This window comes from Bos taurus, chromosome 20 (genome assembly GCF_002263795.3).
Source record: "Bos taurus isolate L1 Dominette 01449 registration number 42190680 breed Hereford chromosome 20, ARS-UCD2.0, whole genome shotgun sequence".
Taxonomy (NCBI): Eukaryota; Metazoa; Chordata; class Mammalia; order Artiodactyla; family Bovidae; genus Bos; species Bos taurus.
Window position 1 is genome coordinate 52,906,901 of NC_037347.1, and position 25,550 is coordinate 52,932,450.

Genomic DNA, 25,550 nt, shown 5'->3' on the forward strand with positions numbered 1-25,550 from the left:
AAAGTGAAATTGCAGCATGCGACTAATTTCTGTAGCCAAGCTGATTTGCTAATATTGAGTCTCCAGTTTCGGGAGACTTGCCAATTTCAAGGAGACTATCCAAAATCTCTCAATTGGGAACAATTTTTTTTACCCCTAAACTGACAGCATGACTGATAGGAATCAAAATCTACTCACATCCCACTGGCCAGTTTCAAGAAGGAAGAGTGAAGTATAGATCAAGCTACACTTTCAGCATTTCTAAAATTCCAATTTACCTGTCAAATCAAGTCACATCTCCTAACTTGGAGATGAATGAATGAGGAGCAAGAGAAATCCAGGAAAATGGCACAAATGATGTTCTCTTCTCATTAAAGGAATGTAATAGATTCAGATACACACATTTACATGCAAAATTATTTTAAAATTATGTATAAAAATAACTATGGAATTAAGTGAGATTTTAATTTTCTCTAATTTTTTCTATATTTTTCAATGAAAGGAATGCATTATTTTAAAATTAAAAGCAGAGTTCAACTTCCACCCTGAAAAAATATCATTGAACAAATTGAATGTACAGGGATACGCATCTAGTTCCGGTGTCTGCTGCATAGCTTTAATTACAATTATAATTTTACAAAGTTTCCATAATACTTTTATTTTATACTATGGCAAACAGTTACACACATAGACACAGACATCAGAGAGAAAGTGAGAGGGATAAAATTAAAAGGATTCTTTTTTCCACTTATGTAAAATATCCCATTCTTGATCTTTTAGCTATCACAAGTTTGATCAGGTGGTTGACAGCAAGCCAAAAGTTGGTAAAATCCGTTGAGCCATAGAATTTCCTCATCTGTATTAGCAGAGAAAGCAGAAACACAAATCATTTTGTTGCTCATTCTGCAAAACCCAAGATCCTAGTTAGCATCAGGATTCTAAAAAGCCTGCCAGTTTAGCCTAAAGAAACTCTGGGACCCTCATGCTGACACAGTGCTTGTTATGAAGGTTTTAAAAATATTTGACCTCAGTCTTTGGGGAGAGAGAGTTGGATACCGAAGCTCAGAACTCTTAGCTCAGGATTATTCAGACAACCAAGAATAGTCTGGTAGCTTTTTCACAAGAATCTCAGCTTTGTTCCCTCTGTTACATTTGCCCATAACAGACTGATCTGTAGAATTTTGGTATTTTATGAATGTCAAAACAATATGATACATGACGTGTGGTGTTTTGGGGATTTCTTGATTAGATGTAATCCAAAAAAAGTCCTTAAAAGAATAAATATTACATTTACATACAGTAAAGTACATCATTTAGTATAGTCAAACAGGTAATATAAAAATATATGTAACTTTGACAGTTTTCCTCATAATAAGTTTTTAAAACTTTAAATATATTTTTGAAATTAAAGCAAAAGCACTAGATTGTTCAACATTTTAAATGAAATTATTTCTCCCCCAGATAATAGTATTTAAATTTTCATTTACATTTCATTTAAATGTTTGGTCTGTTATCTCATGGACCAGTCTTGCCAGATTTTGACAGTGTCATGTATTTATTGATCTCTGTAATAATCTTGTTGATAATGACATTATTCTTCTTATTTCTGTCTAATTGTTAAAAATTTTTACACTTTCTTCACAGTAAACATTTTCATATCATTTACTATGCTTGCAAGTATATTTCTGTTATTACAAATTATGTTCAGTAATGATGTGGCTTACCAACCACTTTCAGTGACTTGACACTCTTCACTGATCTCTATGGGGGGAAAAAAAAGATCCAAAGGAGCATTTCAGCACAACAGCAAATTAAAAATATATCCAAAAGTGCATTTCAATACATTAGTAAATTAAGCAAAACATTGTATGTCAGTTGATCAACTAAAAAAGGTTCTCCATTCATGCAGATACTAAAGACATCTGGTATACTGAGACAAAACAAAACACAAACGAATAGATAATCTACATTTCAATAGTTCCAGAGTATTTCTTTAGCAATTTCCAAATGAAGTAGGAATTCTGTCCACCTTTGAAAGCTCTGAAAACATTCCTGGAAAAATTTATTTTTGAGGAACAATCAGAGTGTTTCCACAATACATAGGCAGTTACAAATTATGTGCTAAGCTTTAATTTTTAAATTACTTGCTTAAATGGCTGCTGTTCAGATACATTTTGGGTTTGAATTTTTTTTCCTCTAAATGAACTCAATAGTGCTAATGCAGAACTTCCAAACATACCAGTATCACAGGTGTGAAATAATTCCTATTACAAATCAATATTGAAACTCAAGCCCACTTTATACATTGGCTACAATAGAGAGAATGGCTAATTAAAAGGAAATCTTATTAAATTAGCTATTAGTTCAGTTCAGTTCAGTCGCTCAGTCGTGTCTGACTCTTTGCAACCCCATGAATTGCAGAAAGCTAGGCCTCCCTGTCCATTATCAACTCCTGGAATTCACCCAGACTCACATCCATCGAGTCAGTGATGCCATCCAGCCATCTCATCCTCTGTCCTCCCCTTCTCCTCCTGCCTCCAATCCCTCCCAGCATCAGGGTCTTTTCCAATGAGTCAACTCTTCACATGAGGTGGCCAAAGTACTGGAGTTTCAGCCACAGCATCAGTCCCTCCAATGAACACCTAGGACTGATCTCCTTTAAGATGGACTGGTTGGATCTCCCTGCAGTCCAAGGCACTCTCAAGAGTCTTCTCCAACACCACAGTTCAGAAGCATCAATTCCTCAGCGTTCAGCATTCTTTATAGTCCAACTCTCACATCTGTACATAACCACTGGAAAACCCATAGCCTTGATTAGATGAACCTTTGTTGGCAAAGTAATATCTCTGCTTTTTAATATGCTATCTAGGTTGGTCATAACTTTCCTTCCAAGGAGTAAGTGTCTTTTAATTTCATGGCTGCAATCACCATCTGCGGTGAGGTTACTGCTGCTGCTGCTAAGTTGCTTCAGTCGTGTCTGACTCCGTGCGACCCCATAGACGGCAGCCCACCAGGCACCCCTGTCCCTGGGATTCTCCAGGCAAGAACACTGGAGTGGGTTGCCATTTCCTTCTCCAATGCTTGAAAGTGAAAAGTGAAAGTGAAGTCGCTCAGTCGTGTCCGACTCCTAGGGACCCCATGGACTGCAGCCCACCAGCCCCCTCTATCCATGGGATTTTCCAGGCAAGAGAACTGGAGTGGGTTGCCATTGCCTTCTCTGTCTGCAGTGATATCTGTGTATATAATAGGGATTTTTAGAGCAAGGAAAATTAATATCTCATGTTTGGAATGAGATGTTGCACAAATACACCTCCTACTTTGCAAGCTATTACCAATTTTCAAGCTGGTTTTAGAAAAGGCAGAGGAACCAGAGATCAAATTGCTAACATCCGCTGGATCATGGAAAAAGCAAGAGAGTTCCAGAAAAGCATCTATTTCTGCTTTATTGACTATGCCAAAGCCTTTGACTGTGTGGATCACAATAAACTGTGGAAAATTCTGAAAGAGATGGAAATACCAGACCACCTGATCTGCCTCTTGAGAAATTTGTATGTAGGTCAGGAAGCAACAGTTAGAACTGGACATGGAACAATAGACTGGTTTCCAAATGGGAAAAGGAGTATGTCAAGGCTGTATATTGTCACCCTGTTTATTTAACTTATATGCAGAGTACATCATGAGAAATGCTGGACTGGAAGAAACACAAGCTGGAATCAAGATTGCCGGGAGAAATATCAATAACCTCAGATATGCAGATGACACCACCCTTATGGCAGAAATTAAAGAGGAACTAAAAAGCCTCTTGATGAAAGTGAAAGTGGAGAGTGAAAATGTTGGCTTAAAACTCAACATTCAGAAAAGTAAGATCATGGCATCCGGTCCCATCACTTCATGGGAAATAGGTGGGGAAACAGTGGAAACAGTGTCAGACTTTATTTTTCTGGGCTCCAAAATCACTACAGATGGTGACTGCAGCCATGAAATTAAAAGATGCTTACTCCTTGGAAGGAAAGTTATGACTAACCTAGATAGCATATTCAAAAGCAGAGACATTACTTTGCCAACAAAGGTTCATCTAGTCAAGGCTATGGTTTTTCCTGTGGTCATGTATGGATGTGAGAGTTGGACTGTGAAGAAGGCTGAGCGCCGAAGAATTGATGCTTTTGAACTGTGGTGTTGGAGAAGACTCTTGAGAGTCCCTTGGGCTGCAAGAAGATCCAACCAGTTCATTCTGAAGGAGATTAGCCCTGGGATTTCTTTGGAAGGATTGATGCTAAAGCTGAAACTCCAGTACTTTGGCCACCTCATGCAAAGAGTTGACTCATTGGAAAAGACTCTGATGCTGGGAGGGATTGGGGGCAAGAGGAGAAGGGGAGGACAGAGGATGAGATGGCTGGATGGCATCACTGACTCGTTGGACATGAGTCTCAGTAAATTCCGGGAGTTGGTGATGGACAGGGAGGCCTGGCGTGCTGCGATTCATGGGGTCGCAAAGTCGGACACAACTGAGCGACTGATCTGACCTGATCTGACCAATTTTATATTGGTATAAATGCTGGCCCAATATAATTATTCATAAAAGTATCCCTGTTTAAGTGGCAGATTAAGTGATCAGTATAGAATCCTGGGGTTGGAACTGAATGACTTGTAGAACAGGAAGTGAAAAGAAATGGTATGTTGATTATAGTTGGGGAAAAGGACAGTCCAGATTTTAGTTATCATACAGTCCACAATAAAGTCATGCACACATGATTTGACTTTGATTTGCAAAAGACACATTGAAACCACAGTGCTTTTGGAAGTTGTTTATTTCTAGATCTTGATGATATTTAATTTCTGGACTTTGATGTTGCTCTTATTGCCTCTCACTCGGTGTTATTGGTCTCACCCCTTAAGCTCTGTTCCTCCCACAAGTGAGGATGATTTATATCCTCACATTCTTTCTCCTATACCAACTCTTCCTGTTGATCATACAGTACTATCATATGAAACTTGTTTTCATGGTTTGCCATAATTGGCATTCCTTAAATGAAAGTCTACAATTTTTCCTACTCTTTACTGTGAAAGCCAGTATCTTCATAAACTGGCTAGTTATTATCCAGCATTTTATACCTCTCCTCTCCAATTAAAAAAGTCCTTCAATCCACTTGTTCTATATAACCCATGTCTGTTCTACCCTGGCTGTGCCAGTACCTCTTCATCTTTGCTGGTGTAAAGAAATACCTTAACTCTCACTTCTCTGATGACACTGAACATACCGTCTCACTTCAGTGACAACCTCTGAAATTTTACATGTCTTACAAACAGTGCTGTACTCTCCAGTAATGGGCTAATTACTTTGGTCAGGCTCTCTTGATTTTGTGTTTGCTATTTTTTTGTGTTCTTAACTGGATTACATTTTGGAAATGAGTGAGCATGCACAATAAGTATTTCATTTTAGCATTGCTTACATTTTCAATATTCAGAAGTTTTCAAAATTAACATGCAAAAAGTTTCAGTGGATATAATATTGATTTCATTTTCTATGTTTTGTATCCTCTTTTTAATTATTCTGAGACAAACTCCCCTATAAGTCCTGAACATCAGAAAGAGTTAAGGTAAAATTTCTTTCTGCTAACTAATCAGTAGAAAGATTTGGCAGAATTTTTTTACTTCAGAACAATTCACTTTGTGTTATAGTCAATATTAATTCTACTTTAGCAGAATGGAAGGGGTCTCTTCCAAATTCTCCAACTCATTCCAATTTTTTTTTTTTTTACTTTTACAGGCATCCATGTAGTTGTTTGTTCTCTATGGACTCACTCATTTATTCACTGTTATCATTATTTTTATCTTCTGTTAAATGCCAGGCACTTTTCTAGGGGCTGAATGCATATAATTGAAAAAGAAATTAGACAAGAAAGCAAACTAGAATCCAGACCCTCCCTGTTGTTCAGAGTGGGTAGATAATCAAGTTGAAAATAAATGTATAGTATGTTGGAAGACGATTGATAACATGGGAAAGGTATAACAGACAGAAGAGAATTGTGGGCACCATGCAGCAGGAGGAGGACAATTTAAATTGGTTGATTTAATGACATTTCCATCCTTAGACTCTCCAATCCCAGCTCTCTATCAACACGTCCCTCATTCAGGCCCACCAGGTTCCACCTTTTTATTCTTCTGATCTGTTGGTGCTCTTAGAATGGGTTGTATCATAAGAAAACACCACAGACTGGGTAGCTTAGACGGCATAAATTTATTTTCTCATTTTTCTGTAGGGTGGAAATACAAAATCAAACTGTCCATAGGTTTGGTTTCTCCTGAGGCCACTTTCTTTGGCTTGTAGATAATCATCCTCTCACTAGGCTCAAATGCTCTTTCCTCTGTATATGTGTATCCCTGGTGTCTCTTTGTGTGTCTAAATTTTCTCTTCTTATAAGGACGCCAGTCAGATTGGATTAGGATCCATTCTCATGACCTCACTGCAAAATTACCTCTTTAAAATTACCCTATATCTAAGCAGTCACTTAGGTACTAGTGATGATTAGAGTTTCAACATGTGAATTTTGGAAGGATATGATGCAGCTCCTAACAGGTATATTGGGCAAGCAAATATAGACAATTTATCTTGGCTAGTGTAGAATAGCTGTGCAGAGTCAATTATTTACATGACAACCTGAATAATCCTTGTGCCTTTTTGAGCTAAAATACTATGTCTTTTTATTTCATTTTGAGTTTTGTTAGAAATAATTTATTACTGTTGTCTTAGAAAGTTGATGGATTTGTGTCACAGTCAGAAGTTGGGAGGAAAACTAGAAATGATATCATACAGACAAAAGACAGAGGAGATATATATATATATTTTATATATATTATATATATATATATAAAATGCCTTAGCCTCTCAACTAATTAGTGACTATGTATTGTGTATGTATAATTAATCTATTACAGTTTCTCCAAGGTTGTTATCATGCTCTGTCTGGCTAAAAAAAGACTACTAATATTAAATAAAATTAAGTGGTAAATACTCTTAATTAAGAACATGAATTGACATGCATTAAGATTTTACTGTGTACCAGAAAATGAGCAAATAATATTTGCATAAGTATTTTTAATCTTCACAGCAACCATAAGAATTGTTTTTAAGTAAGTATATTATTTATTAAACAACCCAGTGAGATGTGCATTTTTATTATAAAGGAGGAAAAATGAAGTTGAGAATGTTTAAATAACTGCTCAAACTCTCATAACTTTAGATTTTTAGAGATGAATTTGAACCCAGATTCATCTTAATTCAAAACCCTGGAACTTATGTCTGTTGCAAAGATGAGTTCAGAGATTAATTTCTACCACAATTCAAACCATCCATCCAAATACTATTAAATTGACAAATATATTTTTAAGAGATGCTGCATTTTAGATTTAGCTATTTCCTTTGTGTTATTTCTTCCCTCATTTTGCAAAGATATTCACTTTGTGTCTTTAGCCATCAATCATTAGAAGGCACAGTCCATCTTTCAAAGAAAGAAACAATAGAACACTTGAGATACTTTATGGAATTCAGATATTGGAACATATTGCAATTTCACCATCATGTTACCCTGGTTTTCTCAGTATCCATCCAAGAGGCCAATTTTGCTTCAGTGATTGGGGTCATCACCTAGGGCTCACTGTTTCCCTCCCTCTTTTTCTCTCTACCTTTCTCATACTAATTCGTCAATAGAAATAATTTAGTGTTGATTTTTTCATATTTGTCATTTGCAAATGCTATCAATAATTCACATTTTACATTTTTATTCTCTAATTTTCAGTGGCTATATACTGAATCAGTTCTTTAGATCCTACATGCAGACATATAAATAATTTTAAGGATACCTTAAAATAAGTTCTCCAAATATATCTTTATTTATGTCATTTATCATGTCATTAATATATTGAATTAAATAAAAACTGAATGTATTTACTCATATTTGTCATAAGTATATTGTTGGGGTTTGTGTGTATTTTAGTGTCTAAGTGCTATATGTATAGCATTATCTTAAATAAGAGAATGATAGTATAGCCTTTATGATGTGTTCATAATATTCTGTGGTGATCATATACATATTTTTAATATTGATGATATAACAGCTGCTCAGCAGAAACTAAAGTTGACATTTATACTACTAGGGATGATTCTACTTAAAATTGCCTCAATATGGACCTCTAACATATTTTCTGTAAGACAGTAATGAATATCTATGGCTATGGGATCTAGCAGTATTAAAGAGAAAAGCATACATGATAAGTATTTTTTAAAAAGCTATATAGTATCAGAAAACTCACTGTTTCTCTCCTACATTTGAGGGATGATTTATATTTTGCAATTCTCTAGTTTTAATCAGTAAGTTAACACTGAGTTGTTTAAATTAAATCAGTAGGGATCCCCTGGAGTTAACAGTATTTAAAAATAACCAGTTTTTATCTAATGTTCAAAAATGTGGAATATGGCATGTACCAACATACCCATTTGTGTAAGTGAATATGGTTGACGCTCAGCCAAGTTGAGTATTCATAGTCTTTCCTAGAATATTCTAAGATTGACATTTCTGGACGCTGTAAAATAATTAAGTTGAGACAACTTTTCTTTTGATTGTTCATGTACTACCTTAACCCCTTAATTGTTGAATTTTTACTCAGCCAGCCTCAAAGGCTCAATAAGACAGCCAGGTACTGAGAGTAGAGTGGTACCTACCCCAGATGCATGATAAAGTCTAATTCTCCATGATTATTATAGGATTTGAGTTCAGTTCAACTGCAGTGGGGACTTTGGTATCAAACTCTATAGCATATGGGTTTTGGTATAATTAATGTTGAAGAGTTTTTGGAATTACACATTTGGATTTAATTGCTAGTATTTTTAACAGCTTTGCAAAAGTTAATTGAATATTGTAAGTATTTTTTATCATTTATAAAATTCATATAATGTTGTAAAACTGACGAGATTGCTTTGACAAAAGATAAAGAAGGTAATATATGTTAAATAGCATAACATCTCTACCTAGAACTGAGCTTGGACCTCACAGGACTGCCTCCACCTTTCTCCTTGGAGACTGTGCTCTAAAGGAAAGGATGTTTACCTGTTAACAGTTTCACTGAGAAGTGCCTTGAATTTCTGCAGGAGGACAAAAAAAAAAACTGTGATCTCAGACAAAAGTTATCACAATATCAGTGTCTTAAGGCATAAGGAATAGCAGGTGCCAACCTAAAAATAAGTTTAAAGAAGTAAATTCATAATTGAGAAGTTAATATATTGGAAGATGGTAACTTGTGATTCCTCTGAGTCATCACATTCTTATCAATAACTATGTTTTTCATTAGAAATATTCAGAAAAAATTTACAAAGTCTGAATCCTTCTTTTTCAATTTTAATTTTAGTTTTATCTACCTCTATATTAGAAAATACTTGGGCTCCAACACTTATAAATCCAATACTTATAACTCCAATATTTGGCCACCTGATGCAAAGAGCTGACTCATTTGAAAAGACACTGATGCTGGGAAAGATTAAGGGTGAGAGGAGAAGGAGACGACAGAGGATGAGATGGTTGGATGGCATCACCGACTCAATGGACATGAGTTTGAGTAAACTCCAGGAGTTGGTGATGGACAGGGAGGCCTGGCGTGCTGTAATCCATGGGGTTGCAAAGAGTCAGATAAGACTGAACGACTGAACTGAACTGAACTGATATTAGAAAATATGGAAATGATACAGGATTATTTACACTGTGACTTTTGCTGTGGTAACTCAAGCTGGTGGAGAAGGCAATGGCACCCCACTCCAGTACTCTTGCCTGGAAAATCCCATGGACCGAGGAGCCTGGTAGGCTGCAGTCCATGGGGTCACTAGAGTCGGACACGACTGAGCGACTTCACTTTCACTTTTCACTTTCATACATTAGAGAAGGAAATGGCAACCCACTCCAGTGTTCTTGCCTGGAGAATCCCAGGGACGGGGGAGCCTGGTGGGCTGCCGTCTATGGGGTCACACAGAGTTGGACACGACTGAAGTGACTTAGCAGCAGCAGCAGCAACTCAAGCTTGACCTATTTTGTACTCACTGCTTGATGCCTCAGCTAATCTTTAGTGTCAAATACATTTCCAAGATTATTCAATATGTAGTAACTATTATCTTCCTATGTTTATCAAATGTTTTGATGATGGCATTGACTTAATATTCTCATATTTTCAGATGTCAGTAACAAAATTTCAAGCATCAAAGTAATCAGTCAACTTTGGCAACTTATAATTCATATAAAGGAGATTTGTCTATACTAATTAAAGAATTAACCATGAGTGATCTCTTGAAATTAAAATACCTAAGAAATATATCCTCACAATTTTTCTTGAAATCAGATTTATACTTATGTTTTATTTTGGACAAATAGTTGAGCAAAAGGAAATAATTTGTAGGTCCATGTACATGAATTATCATGAGTGATGGAGATAAATATTTAGTATTTAATTCTGCAGGGTTTTTTTTTTTTTTTTTTTTGCATTCTGTCAGAATTCTGTTAGCAGACAAACATTGAAAAGTGTTGAAACATGAGAGATAGTTGCTTCTCTCTTGTAGGGAAAAATCATTTTACTCTAAAGAAGGAATTGACCACTTTAGAAAGAGTCAGACTTTGTATCTTTTACTACATGGTTGACATTTTAAGCACAATGACACCAACAATGTTGTGAACTAACATTTAAAAGACACAATATGTATACTACTTTAGGAAATCACAGAAAGATAGTTAATTTTTATTGTCCTTATTTTTAGTTAAACTGAATGTAAATCAAATTAGGTATACCCCAAAACAAAAAAAGTTAACAAAGAGGGTAGGGATGTGAATGCTATCTATGTACAATTAATGAGACATTTGACCTTCATTGTTCAATATGGTAGCCACTGGCCTCATGTAGTCACTTACATTTGAATTAATTTAATTAAGCAAAATAAAAAATTCAGTTCCCCAGTCACACTAGTCACATTGCTCCTGTTTAGTGTGCCATGCTAATACTAAAAAAGCAATTCTAAATTATTCTGAGTTTAAGAAGTGTATGGCAGAGTTAATGTTGCTTACTGAATTCACTCCGTTTTAGGTCATTTAATGAAATAAAAGCATCTATGTATAAAATGAGTTTGATTCTTATCTCAGATTAACACGTTGTCATCACTTTTTGCTTTGGATGCATTTTTATGTTAATTGACATTGTTACTGGGCTTCTCCAGTGGGTCAGTGGTAAAGAATCTGCCTCCAATGCAGGAGTCCCAGGAGACACAGCTTCCATCCTGGGTCTGGAAGATATCCTGGAGGAGAGCATGGCAACCCACTCCAGTATTCTTGCCTGGGAATCCCATGGACAGAAGAGCATGGCAGTTCAAGGGCCATAGGGTTGCAAAAAGTCAGAAAGACTGAAGTTACTTAGCATGCATGCATGGCATTGTTATTATTATTGTGACTATTATTAATATTATTAATGAATGAATATTCAGAAGGTAGGCAATATTTTATCTGGTTCCCTCTTTCCATGGAGATTGATTTGTTCAGTTCAACATCATCTTGATTAGTGGTTTTTGGTTCTGAAAAGCCTGGTTTATGTTATTTTCAGTTCAATCTCTTAGTTGTGTCTAACTTTTTGCAATCCCATGGACTGCAGCATATCAGGCTTCCCTGTCCATCACCAACTCCCAGTGCTTGCTCAAACTCATGTCCATCGAGTTGGTGATGCCATCCAACCATCTCATCCTCTGTCGTCTCCTTCTCCTTTCACCTTCAATCTTTCCCAGCATCAGTGTCTTTTCCAATGAGTCAGTACTTCACATCAGGTGGACAAAGTATTGGAGCTTCAGCATCAGCATAAGTCCTTTCAGTGACTATTCAGGACTGATTTCCTTTAGGGTTGACTGGTTGGATCTCCTTGCAGCCCTAGGAGACTCTCAAGAGTCTTCTCCAACACCACAGTTCAAAAGCATCAGTCCTTCAGCACTCACCTTTCTTTATGGTCCAACTCTGGCACACACGTGACTACTGAAAAAAAAAAAAATAGGGTTTACTAGATGGATCTTTGTCAGAAAAGTAATGTCTCTGCTTTTTAATATGCTGTCTAGGTTGGTGATAGCTTTTCTTCCAAGGATCAAGCATCTTTTAATGTCATGGCACCAGTCAACATCTGCAGTGATTTTGGATCTCAAGAAAATAAAGTCTGTCACTGTTTTCATTGTTTCTCCATATAGTTGTCATGAAGTGCTGGAACTGGATGCCATGATCTTAGTTTTTTGAAGGTTGAGTTTTAAGCCAGTTTTCTCACTCTCCTCTTTCACTTTCATCAAGAGATTCTTTAGTTCCTCTTTGCTTTCTGCTATAAGGGTGGTGTTATCTGCATATCTGAGGTTATTGATATTTCTCCCAGCAATTTTGATTCCAGATTGTGCTTCTTCCAGCCCAGCTTTTCTCATGATGTGCTTTGCATATAAGTTATATACAGCCTTGACATACGCCTTCCCCAATTTGGAACCAGTCTGTTGTTCCATGTCCGGTTCTAACTGTTGCTTCTTAACCTGCATACAGGTTTCTCAGGAGGCAGGTAAGGTGGTCTGGTATTCCCATCTCTTGAAGAATTCTCCACAGTTTGTGTGATCCACACAGTCAAAGGTTTTAGCATAATCTGTGAAGCAGAAGTAGTTGATTCTCTGTAAGTCTCTTGCTTTTTCTATGATCCAGTGGCTGCTGGCAGTTTGATCTCTGGTTCCTCTGCCTTTTCTAAATCCAGCTTGAACATCTGGAAGTTCTCAGTTCATGTACTGTTGTTTCAAGCATTCTTTTGCTAGCGTGTGAGATGAGTGCAATTGTGCAGTAGTTTGTACAGTCTTTGGCATTCCTTTCTTTGGAATTGAAATGAAAATTGACCTTTTACAGTCCTGTGGCCACTGCTGAGTTTTCCAAATTTGCTGGCATATTTAGTGCACCATGTTGAGCCTGAGTTGAGGCAGTGATTCGGCCAGGGGGGCAATGTATGGGGCATAGCGTGTAAATCAGATAGATCTCGATTTTAATTCATTCCTTGTTATTTACCAGTAGAGTGACAGAGAAAATGTGCCTTTCTGGGCCCCAGCATCCTTGAGCATGAGGGCATTTAGCACACCACATGGGACACAGTGTGTGATCACTGACTATGCTAGGCAGAGACTAGGTTAATATCATCCATAGGTTCTGTTCTGTATTTGTTATGTTGTTTGACATATATGGTTAAACTACTAGAGTTCCAGCCCCAAAGAAAGGCAATCCCAAAGAATGCTCAAACTACCACACAATTGCACTCATCTCACACACTAGCAAAGTAATGCTTAAAATTCTCCGAGCCAGGCTTCAACAATATGTAAACCGTAAACTTCCAGATGTTCAAGCTGGTTTTAGAAAAGGCAGAAGAACTAGATATTGAATTGCCAACATCCGCTGGATCATGGAAAGAGCAATAGAGTTCCATAAAAATATCTATTTCTGCTTTATTGACTAGGCCAAAGCCTTTACTGAGTGGATCACAATAAACTGTGGAAAACTCTGAAACTGATGGGCATACCAGACCACTTGACCTGCCTCTTGAGAAACCTGTATGCAGGTCAGGAAGCAACAGTTAGAACTAGACATGGAACAACAGACTGGCTCCAAATAGGAAAAGGAGTACGTCAAGGCTGTATATTGTCACCCTGATTATTTAACTTCTATGCAGAGTACATCATGAGAAATTCTGGGCTGGAGGAAGCACAAGGTAGAATCAAGATTGCCAGGAGAAATATCAATAACCTCAGATATGCAGATGACACAACCCTTATGGCAGAAAGTGAAGAAGAACTAAAGAGCCTCTTGATGAAAGTGAAAGAGGAGAGTGAAAAAGTTGGCTTAAAGCTCAACATTCAGAAAACGAAGATCATGGCATCTGGTCCTATACTTCCTGGGAAATAGATGGGGAAACAGTGGAAACAGTGTCAGACTTTATTTCTGGGGGCTCCAAAATCACTGCAGATGGTGATTGCAGTTATGAAATTAAAAGATGCTTACTCCTTGGAAGGAAGGTTATGACCAGCCTAAACAGCACTTTTAAAAAGAAGAGAAATTACTTTGCCAACAAGGTCCATCTAGGCAAGGCTATGGTTTTTCCAGTGGTCATGTATGGATGTGAGAGTTGGACTATAAAGAGAGCTGAGTGCCAAAAATTGATGCTTTTGAACTGTGGTATTGGAGAAGACTCTTGAGAGTCCCTTGGACTTCAAGGAGATCCAACCAGTCCATCCTAAAGGACATCAGTCCTGGGTGTTCATTGGAAGGACTGATGTTGAAGCTGAAACTCCAATACTTTGGCCACCTGATGTGAAGAGCTGACTCACTGGAAAAGACCCTGATGCTGGGAGGGATTGGGGGTAGAAGGAGAAGGGGATGACAGAGGATGAGCTGGTTGGATGGCATCACCAACTCAATGGACATGGGTTTTGGTGGACTCCGGGAGTTGGTGATGGACAGGGAAGCCTGGCATGCTGTGCTTCATGGGGTCACAAAGAGTCGGAGATGACTGAGCGACTGAACTAGTCTGGACTAGAGTTCAGAAATTAGATATTCATGTATAGCTTGTCTTGTTTAAAAAGATTTCTGTAAAACTTTTACTTAGAGCTCAAAATGCTTTTTTGGTCTGTATATTTAAGGTTTGTTGTTGTTTTTCAGCCACTAAGTTGTGTCTAACTCTTTGCAACTCCATGAACTGCACCATGCCAGGCATCCCTGTCCTTCAGTATCTCCAGGAGTTTGCTCAAATTCATGTCCATCGAATCGGTGATGCCATCCAACCATCTCATCCTCTGTCGTCCCTTTCTCCTCCCACCTTTAATCTTTCCCAGCATCAGGGTCTTTTCCAATGAGTTGACTTTTTGCATCAGGTGGCCAAACTATTGGAGCTTCAGCTTCAGCATCAATCATTCCAATGAATGTTCAAGGTTGATTTCCTTTAGGGTTGACTGTATTTAGGGATACTTAAATGCTTTTAAATAGATAAGACAGAGCTTCAGTAATACTACCAATGAAACATTCAATCAGATATTGAGTAGACTAGCCCTGAGTGTCCATAATTATTCATTCATTCATTTATGAGAAATTTATCAAATACCCACACTACATGCAAAGAACAGCCACATAAGACTATGTTTGTTCTGATGGAGTCTGCAATTTTTTATTTATTTATTTTTTTTGCCTAGGGAGACTGAGATTGGACAATCAAGTATACATTTAGTTCCTTGACTACAAATGTGAAAAGTGCTGAAAATCAAGTTATATAATCTTAAAATTCATAGACCAGGTGAAATATAATCTACTCTGCATGCAAAAGAATGGTTGTTTATGTGAATGGTGTTTAATCTGAGAAGATAAAATCAAGCCAGATATAAAGTATACAAAAATAGTATTAAAAGTTTTTGTATAGTGATAAGTGACAGATGGGTCCAGAGATTTATAGACCATTCAAACTGTGGGACAGCACATGAAAAGACAGCATATGAAAAGTCCTTAGGGTGCAAAGGAGCATGGCACATCTAAGGAGTTAAAGAAAGATGCCACATTAAATGAGAGGACAGAGTTAGGGCCTGCGAGGTAAGCCTGGACTATACATAGGGTCTGACAAATAATATGTATTTTAGATTCTATCTTGACAGCAATAGGTAACCACTAAATTATCTTGAGTACAGGAGAGATACAGTCCACGTGAATTTCTAAAATATCACTTTGATTGATTTTAGAAAGATAGATTGAAGAATGATAAAAATGAATGCAGAAAGAAAAATAGTCTAATTATAACAACATGATCAACAAGAATACAGGCATTTATACCTGTCTTTAATATCTGCTGTTTAATTCTCACAGTGGTCCAGTGATGAAGTTCTCTTATTCTCCCACTTTGAGGAAAGAAGCTTAAAATATAAATTATCTTGCCTAAACTCTCTTAGATATGGAAATATCTAGGTGATAGAGTCCAGATTTAATTTCAGACAAATTACCCCAGGGGGCAACAAGGACAAAAATGAACAAAATCAAAATGAGTTTCTTTTCTAAACACTGTCAGATAATACTAAAATTTGAGAAATATAGAGAAGTATAAGAAAAGCCTATATAGTTTCTCAGTATGTATCATAAAATTGATGGGAATCTACTTCTTTTTTTTTTTTTTTATTATGCTTGCAAATGGTATCTCCATGTGGAAAGAATAGATGTGTATACATGTGTATTTGTATATGTGTGTAATCTCCCCACAGCTAAGTTAATTGTTGTGTGTTTGCTCAGTTGCTCAGTACTGTCCAACTCTTTGCAACCCCATGGAGTTTAGAGGTAAGAAAAAATTGCCATTCCCTTCTCCAGGGGATCTTCCAGACCCAGGGATCAAACCCATATGTCTAAAGTTAATTGTTAACTGCTTTCGATTGAAATTACTGCTCTTCTCAAGAAGGTTAGATTTTTTATACACATGATCATTTCATTTAAAAAAACAATTCATTTATTCTTAAATCTCTTAATATATCTTACAAAATCCAAATCTTTGCTCTCCCCACTTTGTTTCAGGAGGTTAAGAGCTTTATTTCAAGATGTTATTTAGCCTAATGAGTAAGAGCATTGACTAAAGTTAGACACTTTCAGCTGGCATTCAGTCCTGCGATCTCACAAAAATTATCTTCTCCATGCCTGTTTCCTCACTATTATCAATATCACTTTCCTCATTTAATGCCTCATTTAAGTCCCATGCAAAGTGCTTTAAAACACACCTGGCATATGGCAGGGCTCACTGAATGTTGGATATTAAATACTAGCTATTGAAGAAATAGAAGCCACTCTCATATTTTTGTCACCAAGGCTTCAGTACACATAAGCACCTCTTGCCCTGTTGTTCTTTTCTTACCCTGGAGGAGAAATCCTTTCTCCTGTCAAATGCCATATGTGAACTTAGTCCTCTTAATCCCATCACCACTCTTTTTCTCCAAGTTTCCTCTCTTTCCGGAGTCTTCTGTTTCCTAAGACTTTCTCACAATCTACTGAATCTTCTTTTCATTGGCTTGTGAGCATCCATCTTATAACACATATTTTTCTTTGTTCCCCATTACAACCACATTTGTAGAAAGAACTGTCATATCCTCCATGCAGTTGATCTGTGTCATAAATTGTGCCACTCTGATCAGGCTTCTTCACTACCACTTATTAAAACACATTTGTCATTTTCCATCTTGCCAAATGCAGAGCTTGCCTGCCATTCTTCCATATCCTGGAGATCAGCAAATATGTATCTGGGACTTACCTTTTTCCAGGTGTCCTTGTTCACTTAACAGATGTCTAATTCACATCTCTACTTAGAAAGATGTCTCCAACATATCGATCTGGTGCAAAAGAGAATTGCTAATCCATAATCTACCACCATCATTTACACCAGGAGTTATTCACAATTGTTCAAGCAAGGTCTCAGTCATTATTATTATTATTTAGACTGTGCTAGATCTTCATTGCAGCACTCAGGCTTCCCTAGTTGTGGCAAACTGGCCTAGTTTTCTGCATCATGTAGGCCAGGGATCAAATTCAAGACCTCTGCTTTGGAAGGCAGGTTCTAAGCCACTGACCACCAAGGAAATTTCCCCAGTCATTATTATTGATTCTGTTTTCCTCACCAAGGCTTGTCCTCCTTCCACCACCTTTGTACTTCTCAGAAGGTTTCCTTGCCTCCACTCTCCAAAGTACAAACCCCCTCTGATCACCACTTCCTCCACCTTCATCTACACCAGCATGGTCTGCTGCATAGACTGATCACGTGGTCTTCCAGTTCTTAGATATTTCTACTCTCACAGCCCTCATGAAATTTTCCCCACAAAATTGACAGTGTGATCTTCTCAGAATATAGTTATATTATTCTTATCTATTTAGTGTAACAATGGTTTACTGCACAAAACTTCATGTGTGACTTTACAAAACTTTGCATTCAACACTTAGCATATTCTCTAGTAATGTAGGTATTTTCTGCATCAGAGAATGAGTGATTTCTATTATTTCACCATCACTACTTCATACTCAGAGAAGTAAGACTGTGGGTGATAATCCCAAAATGCTAGACATAAATCCCAGCTGTTCTACCTACAAGTGGAGTCAATTATCTAGACTTCAATTCCCTAAGCTCTAAAATGATAACAGTAACAATGACACAGAATTTACAAAAGAATAAATGTGTTAATAGACACAAATCCATTAGAATCATGTTTTTGAAGTACAATGGTGATGATGATTCACTAATTTGCCTAGATGTAACACTTTTATCCATGAATTTTTTTAAAGCATTAATTACTGAGGGACTCTGAATCCTCTGTATCTTAGAAATAAAATGCAATAAAAAGAATAATTATTTTTTCATGAATTGCTCTATGTGCTTATTTCTTGCTTCTCACATCAAGTAATTTACAAATCAGATGACCACAAGATTTATTAACAACCAGATAAGCAGACAGTACCAGAAGCTTTTGGTAACTCATTTGTGGCACAGACAGGCAAAGTGGAAAGCCAGGGAAGATACTTTCAAAAGAGAAATAAACGTTTTCTTTGATTACCCATGTCTGTCAATAATTCTTCCACACTCAACTCCTGTTCAACAAGGAATAGGAACACACTTGTGATATGAACCATCACAAAAGATGACTTATTAACATCACATTTCACAGTAAGTGAAGAAAATGAAGAAGTTGGTGCCTGACTTTGAAAGCTGGAATTTTCTGAAAAGTGAGCACAAATTTAGCATAAAAGTCAAGTGACTAGTCCCTTTCTTTTCTATTGAGATAACATCTCATGTCTTTCTAATTTTTCTTTCTTTCTTTTTGCTGGTTGCAATTATACTAAGATAATTATACTGACATTGAGAGACAAATTTCAGTTTCTTCCTTGTGTATAATGGCCAAAATCATTTAGATTCAATACAATAGAGGCTACATTTCCCTTTTGTCAACCATTTAAGCCTATATTAGGGTTTAAAAGACCTTCAGTGGCTATTCCAGCCTCATCCAAGGGAGGGGGGGGGGGAATCAATTTTCCAGGATTTCTATAGCTCTTTTTTGGTTTCCATAGCAGTCAAGGGCAAGCTGAGAATAAGTAGGAAAAAAAAAAAAAAAGATTTATTTCCAACTCTAGTGAAAGCCGAGTCCCAAGATAAAAGAAAAAGCCAAGTATAATGAGAAAAAGGGAAAGTAAAAGAAAGCAAACTCCTATAGGTCTGTACTGAATATGACCTTTGTTCTGAAAATTCAGAGTAATAAATTATAAGAGAACACAGGACATCATTTGTGTCATTGAAGCTCTACCTCTTGCTTGACCAGGGAGCTGAACAATACACAGATGGAGGGCAATGAATTTCTGAAATCATGTGCCAGCTCCCAGGATAGGGCTTGAAATGTGCACTTGCTGTTGGCACTAGAATTGCGGCTTTGTTGCTCTAATGCCAGGACTTCATGCTCACATTCTGCTTTTTGTGCCAAAGTTAGATGCTCAGATCTGAAAGCTAAAATTTATCAAGTTTTAGCACTGCCTCTCCATAGCCAAATGATCATGGCATAAAGAGGTGCATTTTTTACTTCAATTTAAAAGTAGAACTGTCACATTAAAATAAATTCACTCTCCTCAAAAAATTCAGATCTGAAACATTTCCCTGTCAATGATATTATCTAAAACAGGCTAGAAAGCTTTTTCTGTCTACTTATGCTTTTGTTGGGTAGTATAGCCTTGTGTCTGGAGAGGGCAATGGCACCCCACTCCAGTACTCTTGCCTGGAAACTCCCATGGACAGAGGATCCTGGTGGGCTGCAGTCCATGGGGTCGCTGGGAATCGGGCACGACTGAGCGACTTCACTTTCACTTTTCACTTTCATGCATTGGAGAAGAAAATGGCAACCTACTCCAGTGTTCTTGCCTGGAGAATCCCAGGGACGGTGAAGCCTGGTGGGCTGCCATCTCTGGGGTCGCACAGAGTCAGACACAACTGAAGTGACTTAGCAGCAGCAGCAGCAGCATAGCCTTGTGTCAATTTCCTCTGGCTTTTAGATTTAGATAAATATTTATTTTCTCTGCCTTGGGTACTAATGATATCCCTTGATCTTAAGAACTGGTTTTCCATGAATAATATTTCACAGAAATTAAGGTGGCCATAATTAATGATATAGTCTCCAGCCAGTTGTTTAAAAATTTTATTGGCGTATAATTGATTTATAATGTTATGTTAGTTTCAAGTAAACAGCAAAGTTAGTCAGTTATACGTATATATATATTCACTGTTTTCTTTTAAGATTCTTTCCCCATGTGGCAATTATAGAGTATTGGGTAGAGTTCCCTGTGTTATACAGTAGGTTCTTATTTGTAATCTCTCTTATATAGTGTTTATATATGAATCCCAATGTCCCATTTTATCCCTTCCTGCCTCCAGCCAATTATTTAAAATGTGGTTCCACTGTAAGTCACTATTCTGTTTTGTCTCGAGGGCATGAAATTATTTTTCTTGTTATAATAGTGAAGTTTCTGCACATCCTCTTCTGGCTATATCATACCCATAATATATAAGGCTACAGAAACTTCCAGTATTCTCTATAATACGAAATTCTTATTGTGTGTTCACATGTTACATCCCCAAAGTCCTAAACACTGTGTCAGCAGTTCTCAACCCCTTGTTGCACCACAGAGTCATCTAAGGAACAACACAGTAAGTACCATTGCCCTAGTCCTACCCCAGACCAATTAAATCAGAATCTCTGAAAGTAGGGTGTAGTCATCCGTGCTTTTTAAAGCTCACCAATTGATTCTAATGTGCCATTAGAGTAGAGAACACTCTCCTATGTAAGGGGATAGTCTGTGTCTTTGTGGAAGCAAAGCAAGGATGTAATTGAAGTACAACCACATAAAGACTAATCCTAAATCAGTGATCCTAAAGATATAAGAATATGCATGAGTATACATAACCTTTCTAGTAACTTGCTAATTTTTAGCAAGACTATAATTAAGGATGTTAAAAAATAATAATATTTTCTTGATTTTGCTTTACTTTGCATTTCTTTTACAGATTTTTTTTCATAGAAACATAAACAACTTAAATATTCAAGAGTACTGGAGTTACTTGTATGTAAAAAGGGAATGTGTGAGGGTGAATATCATTCTATAAACTGTACAGAGTGAATTTGCTACTGAAAAACAGAATCTGAAGTACATTTTTTGCCTGTTGTGCAAGCAAGGGCAATAGGAAACAGGTCTCACCTGATGTCTGCTAGAGAGACATTTACAGAGGAGCTTAGGGCAACTGCTCTAGGTGTGTGGGCTCCATGGCTCACTCCAGAGCAATGCTCAGAGATCTAGGACAGTTGTTTCAGAGTCTGAAGTAGTGGCTGGCTCTTGAGTTGTAGGCCTGTTAATGCTGCACGATTAGGGAAGTGTAGAGCTCTTTGGGGGACTTCCCTGGTAGCTCAGCTGGTAAAGAATCTACGTACTATGCAGGAGACCCTGGCTCAATTCTGGGTCAGGAAAATCTACTGGAGAAAGATTAGGCTACCCACTCCAGTATTCTTGGTCTTCCCTGGTAGCTCAGACAGTAAAGAATCAGTCTGCAATGCAGGAGACCTGGGTTTGATCCCTGGGTTGGGAAGACCCCCTGGAGGAGGGCATGGAAACCCATTCCAGTATTCTTGCCTGGAGAATCCCTGTGGACAGACTAGCCTGGACTATAGTCCATGGGGTTACAAAGAGCCGGACACGTGTGAGCAACTAAGCACAGCACAGTATAGAGCTCTTCTTGGTATGATCAGGGTTGTGACACAAAAGCAATATGGCACATTGAAAGCTTGGCTCTGTCTCTAACTTGCAGCCCAGTATTAGTGGTTGGGTTTAACACCCACACTTCCTTTGGTATCATGAAGGAAGGGACCAGTCCTTGTGGGTGAAGTTATGTGAACTGACAAGTTAGTGACCACATTTGCTTTGTCAGTGTGCATAATGGGGAGAAGCTGAGCCTCTCTCTGGTGTTACAGGACCTGGAATGCTTTGATGCGGTGAAGATTAATAGTGTTAAATCCAGGGCCACTGCCAGTTTTGCCCAGGACTTCATTATAAGCCAAGTCCTTTTTCTGGGAGGCTGACCAGACGAGATCAATCTTGAACAAACAAATGCTAATCATCACTCAGTCTACTTCTCTCACTCAAAGGACAGCTTGGTACCTCCTGTGTGAGCAACCCATTCTGTGTGGCTTGTGAGAGCTGTCAGGATAACCATTAACACCACAAGAATTCTGAAAACTGGTTATAAGAGCCGAGCATCACCCTGGTGATACAGACCATACACACCTCAGGATGACAGAAAGTAATTTTTAAGAAAAGCCTATGGGCATGCATTGTCTAGTCTAAAAATTATAATGAGGGTGGCCTTCTAGGAGAATCAGTATCTACAGCCTGGCTGTAAGTGTCCTGCAATTCCCAGGGGCCCCAAATCATTCTTGAGCATGAAAGAGCCATTCTGCAATGCTTGCTCAGCTCCAGGTACTAGTCCAATACTTCTACACAGTAGGCATTCAATTAAAACACATGGATGCAATAGAAGTGTTAGCTGATATTTACTGAGCACTTAGTATGAATTGGGAAGCATTCTTCAAAACAATCCTGTGAAAGAGTAATTATTATTATCCCACTGTTAGAGATGAAAAGATGTAAAGTCACTGTGCATATGTTTAGTCGTTCAGTCGTGTCCAACTCTTTGTGACCTGATGGACTGTAGCTGGCCAGTCTCCAGCTCCTGCTTTTCTGTCCATAGGAGTTCTCCAGTCAAGAATATTCCAGTGGGTTGCCATGCCCTCCTCCAGGGGATCTTCCCAACTCAGTGATCAAACCCAGGTCTCCCACATTGCAGGTGGATTCTTTACTGTCTGAGACACCGGGAAAGCCCAAGAATACTGAAGTGGGTATCCTATTCCTTCTCCAGGGGAATTTCCGGACTCAGGAATTGAACTGGAGTCTCCTGCATTGCAGGCCGATTCTTTACCAGCTTAGTTACCCAGGAAGCCCAGTAAGTCATTAGCTAAAGATTATAAGACATGTGGGTAGCAAAGTTTGATTTCAAATTATGCCCTGTTGATTGAAACTCTCTAGTGCTGCTTGTCAAGGCACGAGTGAATACATTTTATGGACAGTGAATTTTTTAGGAGCTCTGATGACCATGAGAAGACTAGTTAGGATGCAGTTATAATGGTGAATATGACTTAGACAAGGACATATCTATGGAACAGGAAACAAGTGGACAAATTCAAGAGATACTTATGGAATTGGAATCAGCGGGACTTGGTGATTGAGTGCTTGCTTGTGGTAAGTAAGCAAGACAGATATATCAACCACTGTTCTTGGTTTCCTTTTTGATGAAGTGAGATAGAGAGCACTGGAAATAAAGGAGATATGTGTCTGGAAGATCATGCATTTAGTTTTGGATGAGGCCAATTTGGGGGAACTATAACATTTCAGTTGGAGTAATCAAGTAGGTTGTTGTGTATATTATTTACATTTCCTCTGATCATCATGATCAAAGAAGTTGCTTTGGTTGGAATTTTGAATTGAGTATCCCAGTGAATTTATGTAAGGCTAATAAATTACAGAAAAAGGAAAATAGAGAAAAATTGTTCAGAGGGCATCTTTGTAACTTGCTGGCTTAAAACTCAACATTCAAAAAACTAAGGTCATGGCATCCAGTTCCATCACTTCATGGCAAATAGATGGGGAGAAACATAAACAGTGGCGGATTTTATTTTGGGGGGCTCCAAAATCACTGTGGTGCCTGCAACCATGAAATTAAAAGATCCTTCTCCTTGGAAGAAAAGCTATGACAAACGTATACAGAGTATTATTAAAAATCAGAGTTATCCCTTTGCTGACAAATGTCTGTATAGTCAAATCTATTGTTTTTCCAGTAGTCATGTATGGATGTGAGAATTGGACCATAAATAAGACTGAATGCCAAAGAATTGATGCTTTTGAACTATGGTGTTGGAGAAGACTCTTGAGAGTTCCTTGGATAGCAGGGAGATCAAACCAGTCAATTCTAAAGGAAATCAGTCCTGAATATTCACTGGAAGGACTGATGCTGAAGCTGAAGCTCCAATACTTTGGCCACCTGATGGGAAGATCTGATTCATTATAAAAGACCCTGATGCTGGGAAATATTGAAGGCAGGAGGAGAAGGAGATAACAAGATGAGATGGTTGGATGGTATCACTGAATCAATGGACATGAGTTTGAGCAAACTCCAGGAGTTCGTGAAGGAAAGGGAAGCCTGATGCGCTACAATCTATGGGATCACAAAGATTCAGACATGACTTAATGTCTGAACAACTTAGAACCCAGTCAACAAAGAGCAACTCACAATTCCTATTGAGAAAAATGACCTAGAGGAGAAGCAAAATGATGCCTAGGATTAGGGAATCACAAGTACAAATGAGAAGAAAGAAATACAGAATATATTTTCAGAAATAGAGAGAAATATAAAAGAAAACGAAATTTTAAAAGCTTTAAGATTGCCAAAATTGTTGCTAGGGATCAAGGCAGAATTCAAAGATATCTGCATGATTTGTTGTCTGGATGTTTTAGAAAACAATACTGAAGTGCTTGCAAATTTTATAAGCTGGGGAAAGGAATTAATTTTGACCTAATTTCTAAGTCCTAATTTCATTTATGTTTACTTATTTGATGATAAAGTAAATGAGAATCATGGGGACACTAATTTTGACAGCTAAGCATATATCGATGATCTGGTAGGGTTTTTTTGTTTAGAATTAGGAAAATGGCATATCTAAATATATAGAAGCATGTTGGTAATGTTGGATTTCATAGAACTTACCATAGGAAATCAGGTATTGTTACCCTAAGCAATAACCAAAATTAACTATGTTAGTTCAGATATTTGCTAGTTCATCCGCAGAAAATATTCAAAGGTATCCTTTTATCATTTAATAGCTACTGATTTTATCTTCCTTTTTTATTGGTTGCTGTTCAGTCACCAAGTCCTGCTGACTCCTTGTGGCCCTTTGGACTATTGCATACCTGGCTACCCTGCCCTTCACTATCTTCTGGAATTGTTATTTTTTTTGTTGGGTATGTTGAAATAAAATACAAAACAAACAAAGAACAATGTTGCCTTAATTTCTTCAGTATAATTAAGTGAATCAGCTATGTGTGCATGCTAAGTCGCTCTGTTGTATCTGACTCTATGCAACCCTATTGGAGAAGGAAAGGGCAACCCACTCCAGTATTCTTGTCTGGAGAATCCCAGGGACAGAGGAGCCTAGTGGGCTGCACCCCATAGGGTCACAAGAGTCAGACACAACTGAGCACCTAAATTGTGGACTGTAGCCTGCCAGGGCCCTATGTCCCTGGGATTCTCCAGACAAGAATACTGGACTGGGTTGTCACGTTCTCCTCCAGGGGATCTTTCTGACCCAGGGATTGAACCAGCATCTCTGATGTCTCCTGCTTTGGCAGGTTGGTTCT

At 37.8% G+C, this 25,550-nt stretch overlaps 1 long non-coding RNA gene across 1 annotated transcript in view; it reads right to left on the bottom strand.

Moving 5' to 3' along the window:
- Positions 1-663: 663 nt before the first annotated feature.
- LOC132343245 (uncharacterized) overlaps positions 664-25,550 on the bottom strand; it is a 30,636-nt gene continuing 5,749 nt past the window's right edge. The window contains exons 2-3 of the long non-coding RNA XR_009491979.1: positions 1,704-1,740; positions 664-835 (exon numbers count right to left, since the gene is read on the bottom strand). This is a non-coding gene — a long non-coding RNA (uncharacterized lncRNA). The remainder of the gene's footprint in view (positions 836-1,703; positions 1,741-25,550) is intronic.